General features: G+C 40.2%; 1 protein-coding gene across 13 annotated transcripts in view; it reads left to right on the top strand.

The window, feature by feature from the left end:
• Positions 1–27,552, top strand: part of LOC132383951 (alpha-(1,6)-fucosyltransferase) — an 825,511-nt gene that overhangs the window by 480,812 nt on the left and 317,147 nt on the right. For all 13 annotated transcript variants that reach the window (XM_059955175.1, XM_059955226.1, XM_059955235.1 and 10 more), the window contains one exon: positions 20,244–20,312. The gene's annotated coding sequence lies outside the window, so the exon portion shown is untranslated. The remainder of the gene's footprint in view (positions 1–20,243; positions 20,313–27,552) is intronic.

Below are 27,552 nucleotides of genomic sequence, written 5' to 3' on the forward strand. Positions count from 1 at the left end.
AAGAGAAACTTATGGGGAAGTAGGGGGAATGGAATTGTTGAAACTCAACGTCAGGATTAGGAAAGAGAGAAAAGCCTACCACTTCAATTCCCCATCCCAGTCCTGCTATAACCTTTCTGTTTCTGATGTAAGTGTGAAGAACAATGCCTCATATTCATCTGGGCAGATTGCTGCCATCTGCACTCAACACTGAGCTCTCTAACTTGAAATGACCGAACAACTGATTGTGGACAAAAGGAAGGAGAAGTCAGAAAAAAATTACCAGTCCTGAGGGACTAGCAGTGAAAACAGTGAGCAGCTTCAAGTCTGTGTGTATAACATCTCAGCTGATCTGCACTGAACCCTACACAATGATGCAATTATGAAAAAGTTATGCCAGTCACTTTACTTCATTAACGTCTTGAAAAGATTTGTTATGTCACCAAAGATTCTTGCAAGTTTCTGCAAATATATACCAGAGAGAATTCTAACTGGTTGCAATACAGTCTATAATATTAGTAGGCAGTCATCAATCCCAGAGGATCATGGGTTTGTGCCTCTGGTGGCCTGTGTCCACTCCAGGACACAAGCCTGGGCGGGAAGATTTGAGGAACCGGCTGTTGCCCATGCAGTGAATTCCCCCTCTCCATGTCGCTGATGTAGTCCAAGGGAAGGGCAAGTGCCGATACACTTGGCACCAGCGTCGTTGCAGAAATTGCCAGAGTGAAGTTGTAAACAACATCAAACCGCCTTAGGGACCCTGGCTCCGGACTTCTTCCTGGGGGTTTACTTCCGAAGCTGTTCCCGTGGGTACGGTCGCAAAGCAGCCATACAGAGCAGCAGAGTTTTAAAATCAGAGTTTTCCTTCTCCTAGGCAGGCTGCTGTCCAAGGCTGACGAGCCCCACCTGCCCAAAACAGCCTAAAATATGGAGGCTCCAAGACACAGGATAGTAAGAGGCTGCCGAGAGTTGTAGGTTGAATAATTTCCACCACAGGTACAACCCTCCCTACCTACAATGACATCTCCTAAAGTCAGTGCCTCAAGAAAGCAGCACCCATTATTAAAGTCACTCAGCATCTGGGACATACCCTTTTCTTGTACTATCACCAGAGTGGAGGTATGAGAGCCTGAAGACACACACTCAGCATTTTATGAACAGCCTCTTGCCCTCCACCATTGGGTTTCTGGATGGTCTATGATCACTACCTCATTACTTGTCTTTTGCACTATTCATGTTTACCTTATAAGAATTTGTTTTGCACAGTACTACTGCAGCCAAGCAACAAATTTGATGAGATGTGTCAGTGATAACAAACCTTATTCTGATTCTGAATCTTTTTTTTATCTGTATCAAAACTGGCTGTCCTTACCTGCCATCCATCTGTTATTTTGGCTCCTTTTTTCCCTTCTTCAGGATACACCCAGCATGTCAGACTTCCCTGCTGGGCATCTCCCACAGCCCTGCTATTTGCAACACATAAAACAGACAAAGGAGCATAACCTGATTCTCACATTGTCCCAGCATATCAGAGATGCTCCCTTTGTTCTATAAATCCCTCTACACATCCTCTGCTACAAAAAACAAACTCACTTTCTCTTTTTATACAGTTCTCCTGAAAGATCTCAGACCTAAGGAATAAGAAGGGGATAGCCAGGTTATTGGGATTATATTATAGACCACTCAAAAGTCTGTGGATATTAGAGGAGCAAATATGTAGAGAAATCAAAGACTTATGAGAAACATAAGACCATAGACAGTAAGAAAATGGAACAGAATGAGTCTATTTGGCCCATTGAATCTGCGATACCATTTGGTCACAGCTGATACCTATCCCCCCTCAACCCCATTCTCCTACCTATCACGCCTTGACTTATTGTATTGCATCAACCCCCACCTTCAATACACTCAGTGACCTGGCCTCCTCATCCGAATGTGGCAACAAATTCCACAGATTCATTAACCTCTGTCTAAAGAAACTCCTCCTAGTGTATCTGTCTCTTTTGAGGTTGTGCCCTCTGGTCCTAGACTTCACCAACATAGGAAGCATCCTTTCCATATCCACTCTACTGAGACCTTTCAATATTCAATAGGTTTTAATGAGATCACTCCCCATTCTTCTAAATTCTAGTGAGTACAGGCCCAGAGCCATCAAATGCTCCTCGTTTGATAAGCCTTTCATTCCTGGAATCACTTATGTGAACTTCCTTCGGCAGTCTCGTTGCTTCCTCAACACTACCTGCCTCTCCACTTACCTTTGTATCATCCGTAAACTTGGCCACAAAGCCATCAATTCCATCATCCAAATCATTGATGTACAGCATAAAAAACAGCGGTCCCTATACCAACCCCTGTGGAACACCCCTGCAGCCGATTAGAAAAATCTCCCTTTGGGGTTTTTTTATTGTTTTGTTTAGTTAGTTGGGTTTTTTTCCTCTAAGCAGGGGTTCTTTTTTTTCTTTTTTTCTTCAAAAAAAATTCTTAACATTTTATTTTTTCTTCTTATTATTGATATATTGCTTAGCTTTGTTAATCAGTTATTTGCTAACTTAATTCTTCATTGTACATAATGATTAGTCTTCTCCAGATAGCCAAAACAGGAAAACAACAGAAGTAGTTGAAAGAAAGACATCAATTACCCACCCTCCTGCACGAAAAGAAAAAGATACAACAACTCACAAACCCCAAACCCCCGCAACCACTCCGCACAAAAACTAAAAGGTCACCCACATGGAGAAACAACAAGAACAATAAACCCCAAAACCCTAACCCTCCAATCGGTGAGAAGAAAGAATGGGCAAGAACATGAAAAAAAGATAGAACTGAAAGAGGCCAATATGCACTAGAGTTAGTTTGAACTACAGTCCAATCCATAAATTGCAGAATTGCAGAATCTCCAAGGGCAGTGACTCGAACCAGTGGCCCTTCTAAGGGGGTAACGTGAACCAGTGGCCCCTCCAAGGGCAGCGATTTGAACCAGCAGCCCCTCCGAGGGCAGAGACTCGAACCCAGCGGCATTTCTGAGAACCGCTTGCTCTCCTCCACCTTTGCCCAGATGTTTAAATTTTCCTGGATGATTCAATCAGTGAGAAATGTAGTTGATCATGGCCCCTTATCTTGTCTCTGAGCTACTCCTTGTGGTAGCTCGTGCTCGCATTTCTCTCCTGGAGTTTTCTCAGGACAGCAGAGCACTAGCTCACTTAGTTGACCTGGAGACTATAAGATAGTAAGAATAAGTAGAAGATGTAGGAAAAACTGGAAGATGTCGCCCAAAGAATTGTTGTAGGTGCCATCTTTATTTCCATTCTTTGCCTCCTGCCAGTCAGCCAATGTTCTAACCATGCTAGTATTTTTCCTGTTATGCCATGGGCTCTTATCTTGCTAAGCAGCCTCATATGTGTCATCTTGTCAAAGGCCTTTTGAAAATCCAAGTACTGTACACAACATCCACCAATTCTCCTTTGTCTATCCTGCTTGTTGTTTCCTCAAAGAATTCCAACAGGTTTGTCAGGCAAGATTTTCTCTTAAGGAAACATAAGGTTGTGATAGTAGGTGATTTTTTAACTTTCCATATATTGGCTGGGACTTCCATACTGTAAAAGGGCTGGATGCAATAGGGTTTGTCAAATGCATTCAGGAAAGTTTCTTACTCAGTACATGGAGGTACCAACTAGAAGGAGTGTGTACTAGATCTATTAGAGAATGAGACAGAGCAGAAGTTTGTGTAGGGAGCTCCTTGCATCTAGTGTTCATAATGCCATTAGTTTCAAGATAATTATGGGAAAGGATAGGTCTAATCCTTGAGTTGAGATTCTAAATGGGAGTAAGGCCATATTTGATGGTATCAGAAAGGATCTGGCAAGTCTGGATTGGGACAGGTTGTTTTCTGACAAAAGTGTACTTCGTATGTGGAAGACCTTCAAAAGTGAAATTTTGTAAGTACAGAATTTGTCTGTTCCTGGCAAAGTAAATGGCAATAACAACAGGCTTAGGGAACCTTGGTTTTCGGAAGACTGGGGAATGCAAGAAATGCACTTAAAAAGGAAATCAGGTGGGATTAAGAGGACATAAGGTTGCAGTAGCAACAAAGTGAAAAAGAATCCCAAGGGCTTCTACAGATATATTAAAAGCAAAAGGATAGCAAGGGAAAAAAACTGGTCCTCTGAAAGATGAGAGTGGTCATCTTTACATGGAGTGGAAAGAGATGGGGGAGATCTTAAATCGACTTTTTGCATCTGTATTTAGTTGGGAGAATCTATAGAAGTGAAACAAAGCAGCAGTGAGGTTGTGGACCATACACAGATTACAGACGAGGAGGTGTTTGCTGCCTTGAGGCAAAGTAGGTTGAATAGTTCCCCTGGGCGTGACAATGTGTTCCTTTGAACCCTGTGGGAGGTTGGTGCAGAAATTGTAGGAGCTGTAGCAGAGATGATTAAAATGTCCTTAGCCATGGGTGTTATTGGAAAGTATTTTAGATGGGTGCAGTAGAACAAAGGGATCTGGAAATGCATATGCACTATTCTTAGAAAGTGATGTCACCTGGACCCAACATATTGATGCAATTACAAAGAAGGCACAGAAGTGACTGTATTTCATAAGAAGTTTGAGGAGATTTGGTATGTCACCAATAACACACACAACTTTCTATTGATGTACTGTGGCGAGTATTTTAACTGGCCACATCACCGTATGGTATGGAGGGGGTCACTGCACATGATCAGAAAAAGCTGTAAAAAGTTGGAAACTCAGTCAGCTCCATCATGGACACTAACCTGTCCTTCAAAAGGCGGCACCTCAAAAAGGGTCCATCATTGAGGACCCCCATCATCCAGGACATTCCCTCTTCCCATTGCTACAGTCAAGGAGGGGGTAGAGGAGCCTGAAGACATACACTCAATGTTTCAGGAACAGTTTCTTCCCCTCAGCCATCAGATTTCTGATGGATAGTAAACCCATGAACACTAGCTCACTACTTTTTTTAGTTCTCCATTTGCTCTACAGGTGCCCCCCCCCCTTACAAAGGTAGAGTGTTCCTATGAAACCATTCTTAAGCCAAAATGGCGTAAAGCGAAGAACCATTAATTTATATGGGAAAAAGTTTCGTAAAAGCGAAAATCCTCCTAGTAATACGAAAACAGGCATAAAGCAAACATTTGTACAGCGGGGGACACCTGCACTTACTTAATTTTTTATGTATATACTTTATATAAATATATATTATATATTTTATATACAAATGCCTGTGATCTTAATCCTGATTCTGATCCAGATGTTATGTTGAAGTTGTATAAGATGTTTGTGAAGCCTAATTTGGAACATTGTATGCAGTTCTGGTCACTTACTTTCAGAAAAGCTACCAATAAGATTGAGCAAGTGCAGGAAAAATTTACGAAGACGGTGACAGGACTTGACAACAAGAAACTTTGGGAAAGATTGAACAGGTTAGGACTTTATTTCCTAGAGCGCAGAAGGATTAGGGAAGATTTGATAGAGGTGTATAAAATTATGAGGTTATAGATGGGGTAGATGGAGCAAATATTCATTCAATATTTTCATATGATTTAAATTTTCTTCCTTTTTACATTTTTAGGTAATCTTTCTTTCTTCTTCTCCGTGATGTTTCAGATTTGACCGGAAGTATTTCCCCCCTTTTTTTAGTAATTATATCCTCAAATGGAATGCCCAATCTTCTTCTCAATACCAAAATTTTGAGTCTTTTTTTGAATTGTTAAGGGGAGTTGTGGTTCCTATTTTTTATATTAGCTGAATATTATACTATATATGATTTTGACAGTGTACACTCCTTTTTTGTGCTTGTACCTTTATTGAAATATGTATTTGATATAACTTCTCCTCTGATTTGTATTTGTCTTTATATATTTTTAAATCAATAAAAAAGATTTAAAATGGTAGATGGGGTAAATGCAAGCAGGCTTTTTCCACTGAAGTCTGGTGAAATTTGAACGAGAAGACACAGGCTAATGGTATAAGAGAAACATGGGGGGAGTTTCCTCATTCATGTGGTGAGAGTGTTGAATGAGTTGCTTGTAGAAGTGGTGGGTGCAAATTTGATTTCAACACTTAAGATAAATGGTGTGGGTGCAGGCCAATGGAAAAAGCAGGTTAATAGTGCATCATGGGCTAGATGGTCCAGAGGGCCTGTTCCTGTGCTGTGGTTTTCTGTGACTCTACGATCTGAAATGTTAATTAAGTTCCTCATCTACCTGACTACATGAGTTTTCCCTTCATTTTCTGTTTTTATTTCAAATAGGCATGACCTTTTAAAGAAGCTTGAACATAGCATGTGCTTTCATCCTTCACTATGAGAATGCAAACAAAACATTCATCTTTTGCTAAATTAAAATCAAATCCAATGCTTTGAGATGGGTGACCAGTTCTCCTGTTATTGGTGATGCTGACTGAGGAAGGAATGTGGCTCAGAATATCCTGTTTAATTATGTTATGTGTCTGAAGAGAATAACTGATGACAAAATAGCTTCAAGGATTTATTAAGAGATCTGAATTGTGTAGAAGGTGAGCTTATGAATGAGAATGAATGGCCATCATTAAGGCATTGGCAGTCTCTGCAGAGATAATAAACAATTCAGGCGAAAATTTTAAAATTGCAAGCTTCATCCACTCAGTTGACTAAATAAAATGTAACATTCTTCAGATTCTTATTATCTGTCTACTGATACAATTGCTTGTCAAATTCTATTGCCAGTCCGCAATAGCAAACTGTGCTGTGAAGCTTTCCTCAGTTTTAAGTGACATAACGGCTGTATCCAAGGCTCTGTGGTCAACACCGTGTTTAATTTGATAAGCTGTATATATTACATTAAGAAGCTGCACAGCAAGCAATATATTGTAAACCAGAGTCAAATTTGAGTATGTCTGTGTATGTGCAGCTCTCATCTGCTGTCCAATTCTGTTTATCAGTCAGTACCACTAAGACACAGTTCAGTGAAACCACAATAAGAGGGAACTGGATATCTCTGGCAAAGTGCAACCAACAGAATTTATCTTAATGTGTAAATGGCATTAACCACCAACATTGGACATGGTCAAGTACAGGTTTCTAGCGTCTATCATAGAGTCATGTAGTACGGAAGTAGGCTCTACAGCCCAATTGGTCTGTGCTAACCATGATTCCCATCTACGCTGGTCCCATTTACCTGCATTTGTCCCATATCCTTTTAATTATTTCTTATCCATGTACCTGTCCAAGTGTCTTTTAAATTTTGTTAATGTACCTGCCTGAGCCATTTCTTCTGGCAGCTCGTTCCATATACTGGCCATGCTCTTGGTGATAATGGTGTCCTCCAATTTCCTTGTAAATCTTTCCTCTCTTGCCTTAAACCTGTGCCTTCTAGTCCTTATTTCCCTATCCCTGGAGAAAAAGATTGAGCTTTCACTGTACATGTTCCGCCATGATGTTTTTTCACCTCTATAAGATCACCCTTCGTGCTCCAATGAACAAAATCTCAGCCTGCTCAACCTCTCCATAACTCAATCCGTTGACACCCAGCAAAAGCCTTGTCAATATTTTTCTAAATCATGAATCTGAACCCTTTCCAGATTAATCACGTATTTCTTTTCGGAGGGTAACCAAAAGAGAACACAGCATTCCAAACCTGCCTCACCAACTTCTTGTATAACTGTGATATAACATCCCAACTTCTTTAACTTGGTGCCCTGACTGACAAAGCCAGTGTGGTAAAAGCCTTCATCAACACCCTGCCTACCTGTGATGCCCCTTTCAGAGAACTTCTGTTCTACCACACTCCCAGGAGTCCACCATTCACTTTGAATGTCCAATCAAATTGCAACACATTGCACTTAGTCAAATTAAAATCCATTTGACATTCTGCAGCCCTTTTACAGAGAAGGGCCCTCTGTAATTCTAGATAACTGTCTCCGCTATCTACAACTCCACCTATTTTAATGTGATCTGCAAACTCACTAACTATGCCTTGTATACTCTTACCCAAATCATTGATATACATGATGAATAGCCATGAGTCAGGCTCTAAACTCTGGGGAACACCATTTGTCAAGGGTCTCCAGTTTGAAAAAGAGCCTTCTACCATCTCCATCCACTCCCTATGCCAATTGTGCATCAAATTAACCAGCTATCCCTGCATCCTAAGCAATTTAAGGCTACATCCACACTAGACTGGATAATTTTGAAAACGCCGGTTTCGCGTAAAAACGATAGGCATCCACACTATGTGTTTTTGAAAATTTCTCTATCCACACTGAAACTGAGATTTCGGTGAATCTCCTCCTGCTGCGCATGCGCAGGACACATCTACTGAAAACAAGCGACATGTTTGGTGTCGAATCTCACTGTAAACGTGTGTGTTTGTGTAGTTACAGACTAGAAAAACTTAAAACGACAGACAGCTGTCGGCTCTCGTGCAGGAGAACTTAAAACTACAAAAAATAAATACTGGAGCATACGGCGGCAACCAACAGGGAGTTCACGGACAGATTGACCCAGCTGGCAATACTGACTTAACTCTGTTGCATTATAAAGCACTTTGTTAAATGTATAAAACAGGTCTGCATCAGTGTTATCTTGTATTTCCATACAATGTTACATTAGGCTGTTACACATCTATTGTCAGAGAAGTACTTGCATAAATAGGTAAATCACCTTCATACAAGCAAGGACAGAAAACAGGGCAAAGTGAGTACAGTATACTTATTTATTCAGTAAAATATGGGTCAAAGTATTTGGTGAGTACATTTCTAACTCTTCTGGCTTCAGTCTTGTTGCCGTCTGTTCTGAAATTGTTAGGTTGCGTTCAAGAAAACAATGAAATAGTGCGCTGCCGTCTGACAGTGTTTCCAGAAGTCTCCGGTTACACCGTCCACACTGATCTGCCCAAGCAGCGTTTTCTAAAATAACCCACCCTTGGAAAGCGTTTCTGAAAAGCTCCAGTTTCAGGAGACAAAAACACTGTTTTAGTGTGGACAGAGGGTAAAAACGAAGAGAAAAAGCTTCGGTTACGGATTTATCTGGCGTAGTATGGATGTAGCCTAACTTAATACTGCATTCTGCCATGTAAAACAATATCAGAGGCTCACTTTAGATGTTAATTTAAGTGCTGTGGATTGCTATGTGTCACCATAGTTCTTTACTGCTTCACCTTTTCCTAGCTTTGTGAATTGCTGTCGGTGTGGTGATGGTGCTGTCTTACAGCATTAGTAGTTGCATGTTTTAAGAAAATGCAGACAAAAGGGATCAGCCCGTGCCCACTCCTCAGTTGTCTGGCACTGATTGCATGCTCATATTGTTAACATTTTTTCTGTATTATTCTCTTGCTGAATGCAACACAGATTTTGAATGGGCCTGGTTGTTAAACTGGCAGTTCAGTAATTTGAAGACCAATTCACAATTTAAAAACAAAGTGAAAATCTTTCTCACACTTGTCTCAAAATAATTAACTTGTAATTATTTAATAGAATCAACACCTTCAGAAAGCATTCCCCTGGATGACCATCAGTTAATATTGAAAGAGATCTTGCTGCAGCATTTTATTGTTTCAGAAGTTTTGCAATGATATGAAATAGAATTTCTTTGTATGCCTACACTTGTTGATGAACCTGCACTATCAGTAGCATTTCTATGTTAGTCTGTGCATTGTGGTTTGTTTCTCTGCAACAGAACACAATATATGTAAGTTGAATTCTGTCCACCAGTAGAACTTGTCATGAATCAGCCATTATGAGGAGCAGGTAGTTTTAATCTTGGATTTTCACTTTTGCTGCTAGAAATTTACCTTTAGAAAGTTGGCCACCTAACAAGATTAGAGTGACCATTATTGAAGTGAAATAAACACAATTTAATAAATAATAATAAATAGCTTTGATAAAATACTGAAAATAGGATAAAGTCCAATGGTATGTGCAACTGTTGCTAATATCACAACTGGGTAAATAGGTCTATAGAGTTGCAACTGAGGTAAGGAAACACAGCAGTTTTGGTGCTGGATATTTTATTTGCAAGACATATTTGGGAAAGGTGAATTAAAACATTCTTGAGCAGTCGTGTACAGGTATTGTGAAAAGCTATGGTTACAAAAAATGGAATGATGCAATTTAGCAAGCATTCTGTAATTCATAGGTTAATGTATGGGATAGGAACAATTTCTCAACTTGAAAGTAAATTTTGTAGCCTGGAGAAAAATACACACATGGGACAACAAATACTTTTTCACATCTTAAACTCCTTAACATCCAATCACATATAGGCTAGATCTTGAAATGAGTTCTCCTCACTCATGCTACGTGAACGGAGATGAACACATACACATTACTCTGTTACATTCACATTCGGTCATGAAACAATAAAGAAAGACACATAAACTTTTACAATATATTGCCTTGCAGTTGAATTACTAAAAAGACTAACCTCGTAGGCCAATTAAGGAACTTCGTGATCATGCTGATCAATTTACTCGCGAAAATCTTAAGTATCCACATGTAAAACACGCCAACTTACTGATATTCTAGATTTCTAAACAAGTAAAAATAAATTTACATGGAGATTATCAAATATTATTCACCTTTCCTCGCCAAACCTGGGAAAAGCATTCAAAAGCCGTCCTTTCTAGAACATGGCAACTCTTCATTCTATTCCACCCATGCAAAATGACATACCATTTTCTCTTAAAGGAACAGGCAGCTCTTGTAGCATTACCAAGGTACATACATAAGTGCACTTTAACAATAAAAAAATGATATTCAATAGTCACTTGGCTACATTAATCTTGTAACATAAGCAGGCATGCAGCACAATGCCAGCCACAATGCCCCTTTCCAAGTAACCTGCCACTGTCTGTACCAGCAGCAGATGTGACAAGGACTCTTCTCCTGTAAGGCTGCTGGGCCAGACAGCATCCCAGGCTGAGTAGTCAGGGAGTGTGCTTATCAGCTCATATCTTCACAGACATCTTCAACTCTTCACCTATCCAGTCTTTTGTCCGCACGTGCTTCAACTCAGCCACCATCATCCCTGTACCAAAGAACTCTACAAGTTCAAACTGACTGCCGTCCAGTAGCAATGACACCAATCATCATTAAGTGTTTTCAATGGCTATAATGGTACGCATCAAAGACTCCATTCCTGCCAAACTAGGCACTCACCAATATGCTTACTGACAGAACTGCTCTACAACAGATGCCATATCATCTGTTCTGCACCTAGCTCTGACAAACCACACGTCAGAAGTGTTATTCTGGATTTCAGTTCAGCGTTTAACTATTGTTCCATAGACCTTGGTGAACAAACTCCTATTCCTCAGTCTAAATACCTCAATGTGTAACTGGGTGTTACCAACAGACCTCAGATAGTCAGGATGCACATCCACCATCCTAAACGCGGAGCCACTCAGGGCTGTGTGCTGAGCCCATTGCTCTATGTTCTGCTCACACGTGATTGATGGCCAAACACCAGAGCAATCACATTGTCAAGTTCTCTGATGACACGACAGTGGTGGGTCACATCAGCAGCAATGTTGAGGTAGTCTACGAGAGGAGGTGGAAAAGCTCAAGGCCTGGTCCCAGGCAGATAACCTCTTCCTCAGTGTCAAAGATAAAGGAGATGGTTCTCGACTTCAGAACTCGCACCACTCACACCCCTCTTTCATTGGTAGCACCCCAGTGGGAACTGGAGCATTTTCAAACTTCTGGGGTTGCAGATCCCATGCAACCTCTTATGGTCACAGACCATATCCTATATGATCAAGAAAGCCCACCAATGCCTCTACTTCTGAGGACAACACACATCTGTACTCATGAGCTTTAGAGACACACAGTGGAGAGCATCCTAAAATGCTGTATCAGTGCATGGGTTAGAACATGCACTCTGGCAGACAGGAAGGCTATGCAACTGGTAGTCAAAACTGCCCAACACATCACTAGCACTAGCTGACTAGAATCACCAGCATCAAGGCCATGTTTATAGAAAAGTGTTGGAGAAAGCCAGCAATATCATGAAGGATCCCACCCAACCTGCTCATGGCCTGTTTGAACCACTTTCATCAGGGAGAAGGTTACGTAGCATCTACACCAGAACCATTATTTTCCCTGAAGCTACACCTCCACCCATTAACCTAGCTGACCATACCCTCGACAACCACTGCTTTATCACTTCCTGTCGGTCACCTTACAAACAGACACTGCTGTACCTAGTGTCACTTCATGTACACACATTCAATCAATGTATATAAGCTGTCTTATGTATTTATATTGTGTTTTTTTTAATTATTGTGTTATTTATTTTAATCTTTTTATATGCTGCATTATCAGATCTGAAGTAACAAATATTTCATTCTCCTTTACACATGTGTACTGGAGATGCCATTAAACAATGTTAAATCAAAGCTTTTAGTGGTTTATCAAAATTCTCGTAACCCAGAGCATAAAGTGGCATCATCATAATAATTGTTTGTGTCACATTTTCTGTGCCCTTACCCCTTCAGAGTACACCACTATTGTGCTGCTCTTTATCATTTGGCTTGTGTTCACAAATGCTGTAATTTTTCTAAAACCTGACTAAGTGTAGAGAGATTACAGGGGTTATTGGAGTGTTACCTCACTTATGGCATTGCAGAAAAACTTTAGAAATCTGCTGTGAGTATTTTGAAATCTGGTTTACCTGGTGATAGTTGCCATTTTGATGTCTGTCAGTGGCACTGCATCGCCACTAAATTCCTTCTTGGATTAGGCAATACCAATTGCTCCTATTTTTAATCATGTAACTTACAACCTCGAGTCAATGTAGGTGCTGTTACCTACTGACTGATGGTATAATCCAGGACAGCACGCTTTCATATTGATGTACAAAGTGAATATTGCAATTCTCATATACTCTATGGCCTTCAATATCATATACTGTAAGTTTCCTCAGTTGTTTTGGAAGTGGAAACTCTTCATTTGAGAAAGACATGATCTTGTGAAGCCACTTTATTCCATAATGGGTGAAGATACTGGACAATCACTTTCAAAATTTAAATCACAGCTTGTCTTAGTTTAAGTAATAAGCAACCTGTCCATCCCCTAATCAGATGTGTATTACTTCATATAAAGAAAATTTACCCTTTGTTGGCAGTGTTAAATAGAAAACAAGTGTGTTGTACTGACCTCTGAAATTCTGTATAAAATTTAATGAATTTTGGAGTAACACATTGTATTTGGTTTACATATTGTTTAGTGTGACCAACTGGGAATGGATTTCTAGATAATCAAGTCTTTACTGGCTTCCACATCCTGAAACCTGATCTAGCTGAGGCTTACTCACATCGTTTTTATTAGATGACCTAATTGACTTTTGCTTTTTCTATTTGGATTACCCAGTGTTTTTAATCAAAAGGGAAACTCTTCAAGAATTTCTTTACCAATAATCAAAAATTGTTTGTTCCCCAGCTTAATGGTGTAAGATATTTGCTGAATTACCAAAATAAACAAAAAAATTGCAAAACTAAATTCATTACACCCATTGCAGGATCAAAAAAGAATAAGGCTGCGTTTCACCAAGGTCATATACCATTAGTCACAATACCATTAGTTTCAATATAATTATGGAGAAGAATAGGACTGGACCCAGGGTTGGGATTTTTGATTGGAGAAAGGCTAAATGGAGGTCATTTAAAGGTGAAATTTTGAGGGTACAGAATCTTTATGCTCCTGTTAGGTTGAAAGGAATGGTTAAAAGTTTGAGAGCACCATGGTTTTCAAGGGATATTGGAAACTTGGTTCAGAAAAAGAGGGAGATCTATAATAAATATAGGCAGCGTGGAGTAAATGAGGTGCTCGAGGAATATAAAGAATGTAAAAAGAATCTTAAAAAAGAAACCAGAAAAGCTAAAAGAAAATACGAGGTTGCTTTGGCAAGTAAGATGAAAATAAATCCGAAGAGTTTCTACAGTTATATTAATAGCAAAAGGACAGTGAGGGATAAAATTGGTCCCTTAGAGAATCAGAGTGGACTGCTATGTGTGGAACTGAAAGAGATGGGGGGAGATTTTGAACAATTTCTTTTCTTCGATATTCACTAAGGAGAAGGATATTGAATTGTGTAAGGTAAGGGAAACAAGTAGGGAAGTTATGGAAACTGTGACAATTAAAGAGGAGGAAGTACTGGCACTTTTAAGGAATATAAAAGTGGATACATCTCCGGGTCCTGACAGGATATTCCCTAGGACCTTGAGGGAAGTTGGTGTAGAAATAGCAGGGGCTCTGACAGGAATATTTCAAATGTCATTAGAAATAGGGATGGTGCCGGAGGATTGGATTATTGGTTCTAACAGTAAACCTAGCAATTATAGGCCTGTCAGTTTGACATCAGTGGTGGGTAAATTAATGGAAAGTATTCTTAGAGATGGTATATATAATTATCTGGATAGACAGGATCTGATTAGGAATAGTCAACATGGATTTGTGCGTGGAAGGTCATGTTTGACAAATCTTATTGAATTTTTTGAAGAGGCTATGAGGAAAGTTGACGGGGGTAAAGCAGTGGATGTTGTCTATATGGACTTCAGTAAGGCCTTTGACAAGGTTCCACACAGAAGGTTAGTTAGGAAGGTTCAATTGTTGTGTATTAATATTAGTAGTAAAATGGATTCAACAGTGGCTGGACGGGAGATGCTAGAGAGTACTGGTGGATAACTGTTTGTCAGGTTGGAGGCCGGTGACTAGTGGTGTGCCTCATGGATCTGTACTGGGTCCAGTGTTGTTTGTCATATACATTAATGATCTGGATGATGGGATGGTAAATTGGATTAGTAAGTATGCAGATGATACTAAGGTAGGTAGTGTTGTGGATAATGAAGTAGGTTTTCAAAGCTTGCAGAGAGATTTAGGCCAGTTAGAAGAGTGGGCTGAATGATGGCAGATGGAGTTTAATGCTGATAAGTGTGAGGTGCTACATTTTGGTAGGAATAATCTAAATAGGACATACATCATAAATGGTAGGGCATTGAAGAATGCAGTAGAACAGAGTGATCAAGGAATAATGGTGCATAGTTCCCTAAAGGTGTAATCTCATGTGGATAGGGTGGTGAAGAAAGCTTTTGGTATGCTGGCCTTTATAAATCAGAGCATTGAGTATAGGAGTTGGGATGTAATGTTAAAATTGTACAAGGCATTGGTAAGGCCGAATTTGGAGTATTGTGTACAGTTCTGGTCACCGAATTATAGGAAAGATGTCAACAAAATAGAGAGAGCACAGAGAAGATTTACTAGAATGTTACCTGGGTTTCAGCACCTAAGTTACAGGGAAAGGCTGAACAAGTTAGGTTTTTATTCTTTGGAGCGTAGAAGGTTGAGGGGGGACTTGATAGAGGTATTTAAAATAATGAGGGGGATAGATAGAGTTGACATGGATAGACTTTTTCCATTGAGAGTAGGGGAGATTCAAACAAGAGGACATGATTTGAGAGTTAGCGGGCAAAAGTTTAAGGGTAACATGAGGGGGAATTTCTTTACTCAGAGAATGGTAGCTGTGTGGAATGAGCTTCCAGTAGAAGTGGTAGAGGCAGTTTCAGTATTGTCATTTAAAGTAAAATTGGATAGGTACATGGACAGGAAAGGAATGGAGGGTTATGGGCTGAGTGTGGGCCAGAGGGACTAGGTGAGTGTAAGCGTCAGCACGGACTAGAAGGGCCAAGATGGCCTGTTTCCGTGCTGTAATTGGTATATGGTTATATATGGTCATAAGTATGTGATATGGATTGTGCCTTTTATATATAACTGAAGAGCAGAAGGCTTAGAAAAATGGGCAGAGGGAGCTGGGAGCTGAGGAATGTGTGTGTAATGCAATCTTGATTCAAGGTTTAGTTAATATAAGAGTCATTGAGACCAATTCTTGACAATAGAGTTAGTCATCAAATCCACTGCCGTCTCCTTGGCATTGCAAGCAGCAGCTTAGTTGTCTTTTTGAAATACTTGAGTGAAAGGTTAAGTTTCAGTGCAGATATTTTTTTTTCTGGTGAACTAGTTTGGATTACCAGAGTAATCCATTTGATATATTTAACTGAATAGCCGACTAAAGAGTGATCACAGTTAAGGTATTTAAAACATTCAAAAGATTTGAAAGGGTAAAGCAAAATTATTTCCTCTGATGGTGCTGTACAGGATAATGGGATACAACGAAGATTAAAGTTAAAAAACCATTGAGAATTGATAGAAAATGTCAAAACTAGATTAATGGATTTAAGTAATTGAATGGCCTAATTGAGTTGTTGATATGTTGTGACAGTAGAACGTAGCAGTATAAAAGTGCTTTTAAGTAGCGGTAGAACACAGCATGGAACAGTGTGACCATTCAGACCATAATGTTTCCTGAACTAATCCAATTAGTAATGACATGTACATATGTACATATCCTTCTATTTCCAGCACATTTATGTACCTGTTTGAGAGCCTCTGGATTATCCCTACCATATTTGTCTCTACCTCCAATCAGGCAGCAACTACTCTCTGTGTTTAAAAAATAATTTGCCAACACATCTTCTTTGAACTTGTTCCCCCCCTCCACCTTAAATGCATGCCCTCTGGTATTTGACATTTCAAACCTGGAATAAAGGTACTGTCTACTCCATCTATGCCTCTCATAATTTTATCCTGGTAAACCTTGTGTGCACCCTCTCCAAAGCCTTGACATATTATAATAGGGAATTGAATGCAATGCTCCACATGCTCCTAACTAGAGTTGTATAACGGTGCAACATAACTTCTGGACTCTTGAATTCAGTTCCATGACTAATAGAGGCAAGCATGCCATATACCTTCTTTACCAACACTAACCTACATAGTCACTTTTAGGGAACTATGGACCCCCCAAGATTCCACTTGCCATCAACAGTGTATTGCAACATCTCACACTTGGGTGGGTTAAACACCAACTGGCACTTCTTTGCTCATGTCTACAACAGATGTATATCCCACTATATTCTTTGCCAGTTTTCCGACTCACTTCAACGCTATGAATCTTTGCATTGTGTGCAACCTTACTAACCAACCCATCCATCTTATATATCACAAACAGCAGAGGACCCAGAATGGATCCAGGTGGAACACCACAGACTTATAGCCAGAACAAGTTCTATTGCCCACTATCCACCTTCGTGTACTTTAAGAGATCCACCATTCTTTACAAATGAGAAAATCTGCAGATGCTGGAAATCCAAGCAACAGACACAAAATACTGAAGGAACTCAGCAGGCCAGGCAGCATCTCTGGTAAAGAGTAAACAGTCAATGTTTTGGGCTGAGACCCTTCATCAAGACTTTCCTGCTTCGCTACCTCCTCCTTTATCCAGAAATGCCCAGGCAAAGTAAGATGCTTCACATTGATCTTCCTAGTCTCCATGTCCTTTTCCTTGGTAAATACTGATACAAAGTACTCATTTCGGTCCTCACTCTAATCCTCAGCCTCCAGGCATATTTTCCCTCCTTTATCCTTGAGGGGTCCTATCCTTTCTGAATGCCTTGGGATTGTCTTTTATTCTGTGCACTCATGGCTTTCCTAATATACACATGCTTCCATTTGTTTGACTAACTTCATCACCTCTCTCCACATCTAAAGTTCCCTTAACTTGCCTTCCTTGTCCTTCATTCTTACTAGAACATATATGTTCTGTACTCTGTTGTTCAGGGTTCCCAACCTTTTTTATGCCATGGACCAATACCATTAAGCAAGGGGTCTGTGGACCCTAGGTTGAGAACTCCTATAGTTGGTCTTTAAATGCCCTTCATGTCAGATGTGGACTTGCTTCCAAAACAGATGTTCTAAATTCACTCTCCCAGGTTCCTGCCCAGTACTCTTGTAATTTGCCCTGCTCCAATTTAATATTCTCCTGCCAGGCCCATACTATATTTAACTCTCACTATCTTAAAACTTAAGGATTTGTGATTACTGTTACTGAACCGTTCTCCTACTGAAAGCTCAATGGCAAGGCTCACTAACACCAGGTGCAGTATTAGCCTCCTCTCTTGTTGGGCTATCTATATACTGTTATTCACCTTTCTATTTCAGCTCCGTCTAAACTTTTTCGCACAAAGGAGATCCCAGTCTAAATTAAGGTAATTGAAGTCACCCATGACAAAAACCCTGTTATTTTTCACACCTTCCCCTAATGTACCTGGATATTTGTTACTCAATGTCCCAGTGACTATCGAGATATCTGTAGTATAATTCCACCAGAGTGATTGCAGCTCTCTGTGGATGAGCCCTCTGTTATGTCCCATCTGAATGTAACTGAGATATTGTCCGATTGAGTGTGCACCTGCCCCCCATCCCCTTTTACCTCTTTCTCTCTTAGAAAAGAGAAAATATTAAAATCCTGGAACATTAAGCATCCATTATTCCTTTCCACCTCTCAACCAAGTCTGTTATGGCCAAAACATCATAGTTCCATGTACTGATGCATGTTGTTAAGTTTATCAGCTTTACTCATTTTACTCCTAGCATTAAAATGCACGCACTTCAACCATCTGTCCCAATGTGTCTTTTACCTTGCTCCTGCCTATGGTTTGCTGCTCATAAATAGATGCAAGCATTATTAATGTGCAAAATAAATTAACAGGGTATTGATCAGCCTCCAATTAATTATTCAAAATCCTGCTGAATCAGCAGTTACGCTATATCCCTGTGCAAATTAGAATTGCATAATTTTAAGGCCTGTGTCCATCAATTTTTGCTTCGTTGTTTTGTTCAATGGAAAAGTCTCTTGTGCCTCATCCAGCTCAAGTTGCAAGGTGGATGGATGCTGCCAGGAATAAAAATAAGCTGGGAGGAAGAGTGTTAGGCTTAGACTTGTTGCTGATGAAGTACTCTGATGTGATCTTTTTTGCCAGACAGCATTATTTGGCGAAGTGGATTAAATAAGCACATTCTTAGTGGACATCATCTGGGTCTGGTATTAAGAATATTGACTTCATTCCCATACTCTAAGGTGTTTTCGACAGTTGCTTCTCACAGAACAGAGTTGAAAGTGCTAAAGATGACTTTCTACCATAGATTACAAAGAAGCATAATTTCCATTGTGGGAACCTGAAATAATTCAGCTGTTCATGAGTTATGTGCAATATTCTTGCCTGCATTAATTAAGAGGCTAGTCAGATGGCTTGGCTTTATTGATACAGTCTAGACAAATGGTCACTACTACTAGAAAATTGGATTCTTTGTGCTTTGTATTTCGTAGATTTGGAAGCTGGTGACTGACTCAGTTAGTTAGTTCTCACTGGACCATGAGCCAAAGTTCTGCAATAGCAAAACATGCTAAGCTTGTACTACCTTCACTTTTCTCACTCAATTTACATCTTAAACCTTAGCATTTGATGGCCCATGGTTAACAAAGATAATATTGTAATATATTCTGATGATTTTATTTGGCTGATGAATAGGAGTTTGCAAAATAAGCCAGCTGAATATTCTTCTGCATATCTGGAGTTGTAGAGCAATTCAGCATGATACAGTCCAGTCCAGTCATCCTAAAGAGTCCCTGTTGACCAGGTGCCCAACCACCTAGTCCCAATTGCTTGTGTTTGGCCACATCACTCAGCCCTGCCCAGCATTATTTTTAAATGATACTATTGTACCCACATCAGTCACTTCATCTGGCATCTCATTCCATATTCTCACCACCTTCTGCCTGGATAAAGTTGTCCCTTAGGTTCCTTTTAACTCTTTTCCCCTTTCACCCTAAATCTATGCCCCCTAGTGTTGGACTTTCCTGTCACGGGGAAAGACTGAACTCAGCCTTCCAGGCTTTGCCTTGCCTGTTGGGAGCTGCACCTGGGTGCATTTCCCACAGATGTAGACATCAGGGAGTCCATGAGGTTCCTTCACTTCCCACACCTTGCAGGAGAAGTGTTCCACTGTCCTAACCACCATCCTCTCTCCACTGAATCAAGTACTAAGGATCAGCAGCAAAATAACACCTTACCTGTCCTCACCTGTGGTTGTTCCCTGAAGCCTCTTTGAAGATCTGCTCTCACTCCTCATGCTTGGGCCAATTACTCAGGGAATTTACCTGGTCATCCTTCAGTATAGCAACAAGTTCCACTCTGTGTTGAGCTCCATCAGGCTTAAAAATGTTCCTTTAAGTCAGTTAACATCCGGGTCATTGGTGTAAACATGTTTTTATAGGATAAGTTACAAGTTAATCCCTTTTTATGTTGCCAGTAACTAAGTAACAGTGTCATTGGACATATGGAATAAAGCCTCATGTTGTTTTTTATTTCCACTAGGATTTGACAGCCCAGCACTGAAAGATGAAATGCTCCAACTGAGTTTCACTCATATGGCTGTGTGTTGAGGTAAGACTGTATTTCCTCAGCCTAGACCCTGTAAAATTATACCAGGTCATTTGTAATTTTGTAGCCATGGCAATATTTTACTTGTGGTTATTTGCATTGTCAGTTGGCTGGATGTTGTTGAAAAAAACTGAAACCTAAACAAAAGAAAAGTGGAATTTGGAATATAAGCAAAAGATGCTGTTCAAACTCACAGAGTGAGTGACACTGATGGAAGGAGAATCAGTCAATATTTTAGATGCTGTCTTGTCTGCTGAGTTTTACCAGCATTTTCTGTTTTTTTTTTAATTTCAGTTGAACAGCATTGGCAGTTTTCTTTTGATTTTCAAAAGAAAGCGGACTCTAGCTGTAGATCTTTCATCAAGGTTTACTCCCAAAGCCGTCCCCATGAGTGGGTATAGCCACAAGGCAAGGAGGTCTGAGACTGGAGTTTTCTTTCTGCTATGACTGACAAGTTCCATCTGCCCAAAGTGATTGGTTTTAAGTTACCTGGAACCCACCTTTACCCCTTCTCTTATCAGTAGAAACAGTTCCACTGGACTGAGTAGCTAAGCCACACATCAAAGCCAGGAGTTTGACTTAGTTCTCGGAGGTTATTTGAGATGCACACCATTGGGAGCATTTAATAGGTAGTGGGAGCTTCTCCTCACTACTACCCCTGGTAGTAACAATCTTAAGGAGCTGGGAATATACAAGTCTCATTTTTATGTTAAAAGGATTTTTCTCCCCAAATACAGGTATCCCCCACTTTTCGAAAGTTTGCTTTATGTCACTTCGCTTTTACAAAAGATCTACATTAGTACCCGTTTTCGCTAACCAAAAGAAATCTGAAGAGAATTTTCACTTTTACTAAAAAAGGCGAAAAGCAAAAGTAGCATTCAGTGTTTGTTTAGCAGTGAGCCATTACTGTATAGAGGCAGCACACACCCCAAGCAGCAAGAGTGGCGCCGCCAAGTGCCTTCCCCTGGAACTACACTCAAGCCACCATAGCTTTGAACTGTGTCTGTGAGCGTCTGTGCTTTATCTCCATTTATTTTTTGCATCCGTCAGTAAGCTGTGTCCTGAGGGACCAGAAAAGCCTAAGAGAGCTTGTAAGGGTGTTACGCTTAGTGTAAAACTGGATGTAATTAAGCGTTTCGATAGTGGTGAACGAAATAAAGACATAGTGCGTGTGTTGTACTTGCCTGCATCCAGCATTCATACTATTTACATGCAGAGAGAAAGAATCTTGAAAGCTGCTGATGTTACTATTGGTTCTGCTAGTAGCAAAGTGGTCTCTTTTAGTCGGCATCATTCCTGCTTTTACTATATGTTGGTGTAATTTTAAGTTTTGTGTGTTATTTGGCATGATTTGGTAGGTTACTTTTTGGGTCTGGGAATGCTCAAAAACTTTTTGCCTTATAAGTTGATGGTAACTGCTTTTTTGCTTTACACCATTTCAGCTTACGAAAGGTTTCATAGGAACGCTCTACTTTCAGATAGAGGGGGAAACCTGTAATTTGTGAGTTCACATTTGCATTTCATGCAGTAATGGACTAGCTTTAGAGAGAGAGGAAGTGTACATTCCCTCTCAGATAGCTGCTGGCTATTTGTAGAATGGTCTCCCATTGAAAATTGTTTCAGGCATTTAACATATTATTCACATTAATTACAAACTGTTGTTGCAGTTTCTTGGACTGTTGTTAGCAAGCAATTACTTTGAATAGCATATCCCAGTGAGGACCATTATTTGAAATTCCAGAATCATATTCAGAATTAGGTTTGCTATTGATGCACCGTCAATAACTCTCGGAGACGTGAAGCAAGATACAGGCTTTATTGGCTGGAAGAAAGAACAAGCAGCAAGCGACCACCACACAACATCCTGGAGACTGAGGAGGGAGCAGTGCCTCCGATCGCCTTTATACCGGGGTCATTGGGAGGAGCCACAGGAGCAGTCAGTGGGGGGGGGGGGGGGGGCGTATCCAGACAGGTGTATGTAGTTCACCACAGTTATCATTGACACATGTTGTGAAATTTGATGATTTGTAGCGGCAGTACAGTGCAATACATAAAAATTACTAAGTTATTAAAATCAGTATTTAAAAAAAACAAATAAATACTGCAAAAGAGAGCAAAATGTTGTGGTAATGTGCATGGGTTTATAGACCGTTCAGGAATCGGATGGTGAAAGAGAAGAACTTGTTCCCAAGATGCTGAATGTGAGTCTCCAGGCTCCTGTAGCTCCTCTCCAATACCTGAGCGCGTGGCCTGGATGGCGAAGGTCCTTACTGATGGAGGCCTGCCTTTTGAAGATGTCCTCAGTGATGGGGAAGGTAATGTCCATGTTGGAGCTAGCTGAATCTACAACTGTCAACATGTTTGTCTTCAATCCTGTGTATTGGAGCTCCTGTACTAGATAGTAATGTCAACAGTCAGAATGATCTCCATTCTTTAGTGACATACCAAATCTCCTCATACTCCTAATGAAGTACGAGGAGTGATTGATAAGTTCATGGCCTAAGGTAGCAGGAGTCAATTTTAGAAAACCTTGCACATTTATTTTTTAACATAGTCCCCTCCTAGATTTACACACTTAGTCCAGTGGTTGTGGAGCATATGGATCTTGGACCTCCAGAAAGTGTTCACAGATGGGTGATTGATAAGTTCATGCCCTAAGGTAGAAGGAGATGAGTTATAGAGCTCTCACTGCAGGCATATGCAGTTCAACTCTTTGAGTGATTATGCAAAAAGTTTGAAGTTAATAACATCTCCTTCTACATTAGGCCACAAACTTATCAATCACCCCAATGAGTTATTAACTTCAAACTTTCTGCATTATCACTCAAAGAGTTGTAATGTATGTGCATGTAACGAGAGCTGTATAATCTGCATGGAGGTCAGTCACCAGTGGAGTGCCTCAAGGATCTGTTCTGGGACCCTTACACTTTGTGATTTTTATAAAGGACCTGGATGAGGAAGTGGAGGGATGGGTTAGTAAGTTTGCTGATGTCACAAAGGTTGGAGGTGTTGTGAATGGTGTGGAGGGCTGTCAGAGGTTACAGCGGGACATTGATAGGATGCAAAACTGGGCTGTTAAGTGGCAGATGGAGTTCAACCCAGATAAGTGTGAAGTGGTTAATTTTGGTAGGTCAAGTATGATGGCAGAATATAGTAAGACTCTTGGCAGTGTGAAGGATCAGAGGGTTCTTGGTGTCCGAGTCCATAGGACACTCAAAGCAGCTGTGCAGGTTGACTCTGTGGTTAAGAAGGTGTATGATGTATTGGGCTTCATCAAGTGTGGAATTGAATTTAGGAGCCGAGAGGAAATGTTTTAGTTATATAGGACCCTGGTCAGACCCCACTTGGAGTACTGTGTTCAGTTCTGGTCACCTCACTACAGGAAGGATGTGGAAGCCATAAAGGGTGCAGAGGAGATTTACAAAGATGTTGCCTGGATTGCAGAGCATGCCTTAATAGAATAGGTTAAGTGAACTCAGCCTTTTCTCCTTGGAGAGAAGGAGGATGAGAGATGACCTGATAGAGGTGCATAAGATGATGAGAGGCATTATTTGTGTAGATAGTCAGAGGCTTTTTCACAGGGCTGAAATGGTTGCCACAAGAGGACACATGATTGAGGTGCTGGGGAGTAGGTACAGAGGAGATGTCAGGGGTAAGTTTTTTACTCAGAGAGTGGTGAGTGTGTGGAATGGGCTGCCGGCAATGGTGGTGGAGGCAGATACAATAGGGTCTTTTAAGAGACTTCTGGATAGGTACATGGAGCTTAGAAAAATAGAGGGCTATGGGTAATCCTAGTAATTTCTAAGGTAGGGACATGTTCGGCACAGCTTTGTGGGTGAAGGGCCTATATTGCGCTGTAGATTTTCTGTGTTTCTATGTTTTAATTGGCGACTGCTGACCAACATTTTCTAACTAGTGTCAATCACGTGCATGTCATTTGGCCGCTAAACACTGCACTGTGCTTACAGTAAACAGTTTTTAGATAGAGTCATTTGCAAGTTTGTGTTCAAAGAGCAGTGATTTTAGTCACTGACAGTTATAAGCATTAACTGCTTTGCTCACTGCAGTTTCAAGCATTCAGACTTGGAGATGCCAGAAATGGCCAGGAGTGAAAATGATATGATTTCACTGCTTCAACAAGTTAGAAATTATGAAGAATTTAAAGATATCAACAATCAGCTTGAATGCTACAATTAGAATGAAGCTTTGGAGGAAACAATTGTCAAGCACACTTTTTGAAGGCAATTCACTATCTGCACTGAGTTTGTTCATTTACAATCAATCAAAATAACTCGTCAGCAAATGCTGAATTAATTCCTCCATCAACAACTGTTAGGAGTTACTACACAGTATTCTGGTACTATAGTAGTTATGATAGTGTTCTGATTTGTTCTGTATTTCATTGAAATACATAATTTGTTACTCAGTTTGGGTATTTTTTATACCTTTCTAACTATTTCCATGAAATTTTGGCCAATTGGAACAGTCACTTAATTGGACTGAAATGTACTGGTCCTGATGAGACCCGATTAACCAGAATTCACTGTACTTGATGATTTTGCAACGAGTCACTGCTTTCTGGTGATATGTCCCCAAATTGTCATTCTGGTAAACCATCTCACTGTTACGATGATTTATTTTTTGGAATGCTGCCAGATGTGGAGAAATTCGTAGTCATAAAGAGCAGTCATCTGCAGAGAAAGATAGAAAGAATGTTGCTTTTCTGAGGTAAATTGTAAGATTTCTTGCTTTTCGTATTAACTTAAGGCTTTTTAAACGTATGGCTATTCTGCCTATTGAATCTTAATGTGCTGCAAATAATCCTCTGTTTTCCTGATCTCAGGGATAATCTGCAAGCTATTTATTCACAGACAGTTGGTTATACTTCACTGAGTAGCTGTTTCAATATACCTGGTTCGGGTGCTGTATAGCTATATTTTGAAGAAATTGTTTAGTTCATAGCTTTAATGAAAATCATCAGAGAATATTCTAGTTATCCAATAATGGGATTCCAGGTGGATTGTGGTCTTGTCAGTGGGCAGGGTTTAAAACACTGCACAGCAGTGGACGATATGGAATTGATGATGGAGAAATAAAAATAAAGCCTGACATCAGTGTGGGAAGAATTTGGAATTTATAATTAAGCACATATTGTCAGAGCACTGGAAATCAAAATAAAATTAGGCAAAGTCAACAAAGCAAGCTCCACACTTAATATCACTAGACAGCTTTTGGCAGACAGCTGCTCTCCACAGCCTTGTTCTTCCAACTGTCAGCTCTGTCAAAGCACATAACGTGGCTCTCGTGAGAAATCCTCAAGCAATAAAAATCAAAGTATTAATTCACTTAAAACAAAAAATAACAAATCGATCAAAAGAATGCAAACACCTTGATCTCTGTTCTCATTCTCCATTTAAATGTACAAAGAGGATTCTTGCTCCATCTAATCCGTCAGTTGTCCAAGCCGATTCCCCAGTGTAAATGCTGAGGGGTTGCTGCAAATTTGGGGCCTGTCTGACTTCATGTGACAGAGCCCAGTCATAGAGTTGCTGGCAGGTGAGCCATCAGCAAGTTTTGCATTTCCATCTTGGTGTGGCCATGGCAAGAGTCTTCAGAAGCAGAGTGATGCTGTCATTTCTTTGCAAATTTGAGCCCCTTATTTTCAGATTGGCATTGCTGAGAGTTTCTTCCCTTCACCTGGTGAGGCTGAATTGAAGAAGCATGGCCATTAGGTCAGAAACAGGTAAAGGGTGCAGTCAGATGGTGATAGGAGACCCAATGGTAAGGGAGACAAGTTAAATGAAGAGGTGTCAGGTTGGCACGATGCCTCCCAAGGTACCAGGGCCAAAGATGTTTCCGAATGGCTGTAGAAATTTCTCGAGGGGGAGTGTGAAAAGCTAAAGATTTTTATACACCTTGGTACAAATGACGTTCTGTAGGTAGAGCAAGGGATGAGATCCTGAAGAATGAGTACAAAGAAGACATTAAAGTGAGGTATATCAAGGGCAGATATAGAAATTTGGGTTGGGTAAGTGTGTGGCTAAATAGATGGTGCAGAAGGCTGGGATTCAGATTCTTGGACCAATGGTATCTTTTCAAGGATAGACCAGTACAAGATGGACGGTTTGCGCATGAACCGGAAGGGGCCAGTATTCTAGCAGGAAATTTGCTTTTGCTACCAAGGAAGGTTTGAGCTAGGGGTGTGGCACTTGAGAGAGTGAAGTCAGTGTGTATGAACCATTGAAGAAAGAGGAGGAGGAGCACCAGAGGGAAGAGTTAGGCTGGTGAAGAGAAGAGAAAGGGCAGTAGGGGAACCAAAATGATGAATGGAAAATGTGAGTAAGGGGAGTGGGGAGAAATTGCCAAAAGTTAGAGAAATTGATGTTCATGGCATATTTTATGGAGACAATATTTTATCTCGGATATGGGGACATGAACAAAATTAACACCCTTGGATATTACTTGCTTTTCTTGAAACTTTTATTTATCTAAAGACAGAGTTTAAAACATCCAGAAGAGCATTTTGGAATATATTTCTGTAGCTGTCAGGCTTTATAGCAGTGATTGGCATTACTAATAATGTTGCACATTTAAATAAGTTTTAAAAAATGGGAACTAGATGATTTTGAAAGCAGGATAAGTAAATAGAATGTTTTCTATTCCCAGTATATCAAAGGCTTTATTTCAAAGTGTCCACGTCTCCTTTGAGGAGTTGTCTGTACTGATTGAACAGCTTTGACACGAGAGGCTCAATGCATTCATTTTGCGATGGTTCCAATGTGCATTCAATCTCAGTAAATCGAATCTCTGCTGAATTTGAAAATAGCTGCATGTGTAAGATTTGCTCAATTGTTTTGTTTGAAATAAGTAATTTGGAATAAATAAACTGGAAAAGCAGTTACAAGGAAGAGGCTGTATTGTGTTGGATTTGAACGGCTGCTTAGAATTTCTACCTGTACTCTCTGCTTCGCCATGCCTAAGCCAGGCTGGATATGAAGTGGGTTGAGAGGAGCTGACTGTCTGTCCCTGGTGTGGATTTGTGATGTTTCACAGAAGGGAAGGTTTTGGCTGACAGACTGCTAAAGCCACTTCCCCTGGAATACCCAAGGATTGGGGTGCCACCTTGCCTCTTGGATTGCACTATTGGATAACCAAAGAGTTGCCATAATTAGTGATAATAAAAACTATAAAAATAGCTGTAAAGTATTTTAAAACAGGAACTTACTTTGAATTTAATTAAAGA

This window comes from Hypanus sabinus, chromosome 2, assembly GCF_030144855.1.
Source record: "Hypanus sabinus isolate sHypSab1 chromosome 2, sHypSab1.hap1, whole genome shotgun sequence".
Taxonomy (NCBI): Eukaryota; Metazoa; Chordata; class Chondrichthyes; order Myliobatiformes; family Dasyatidae; genus Hypanus; species Hypanus sabinus.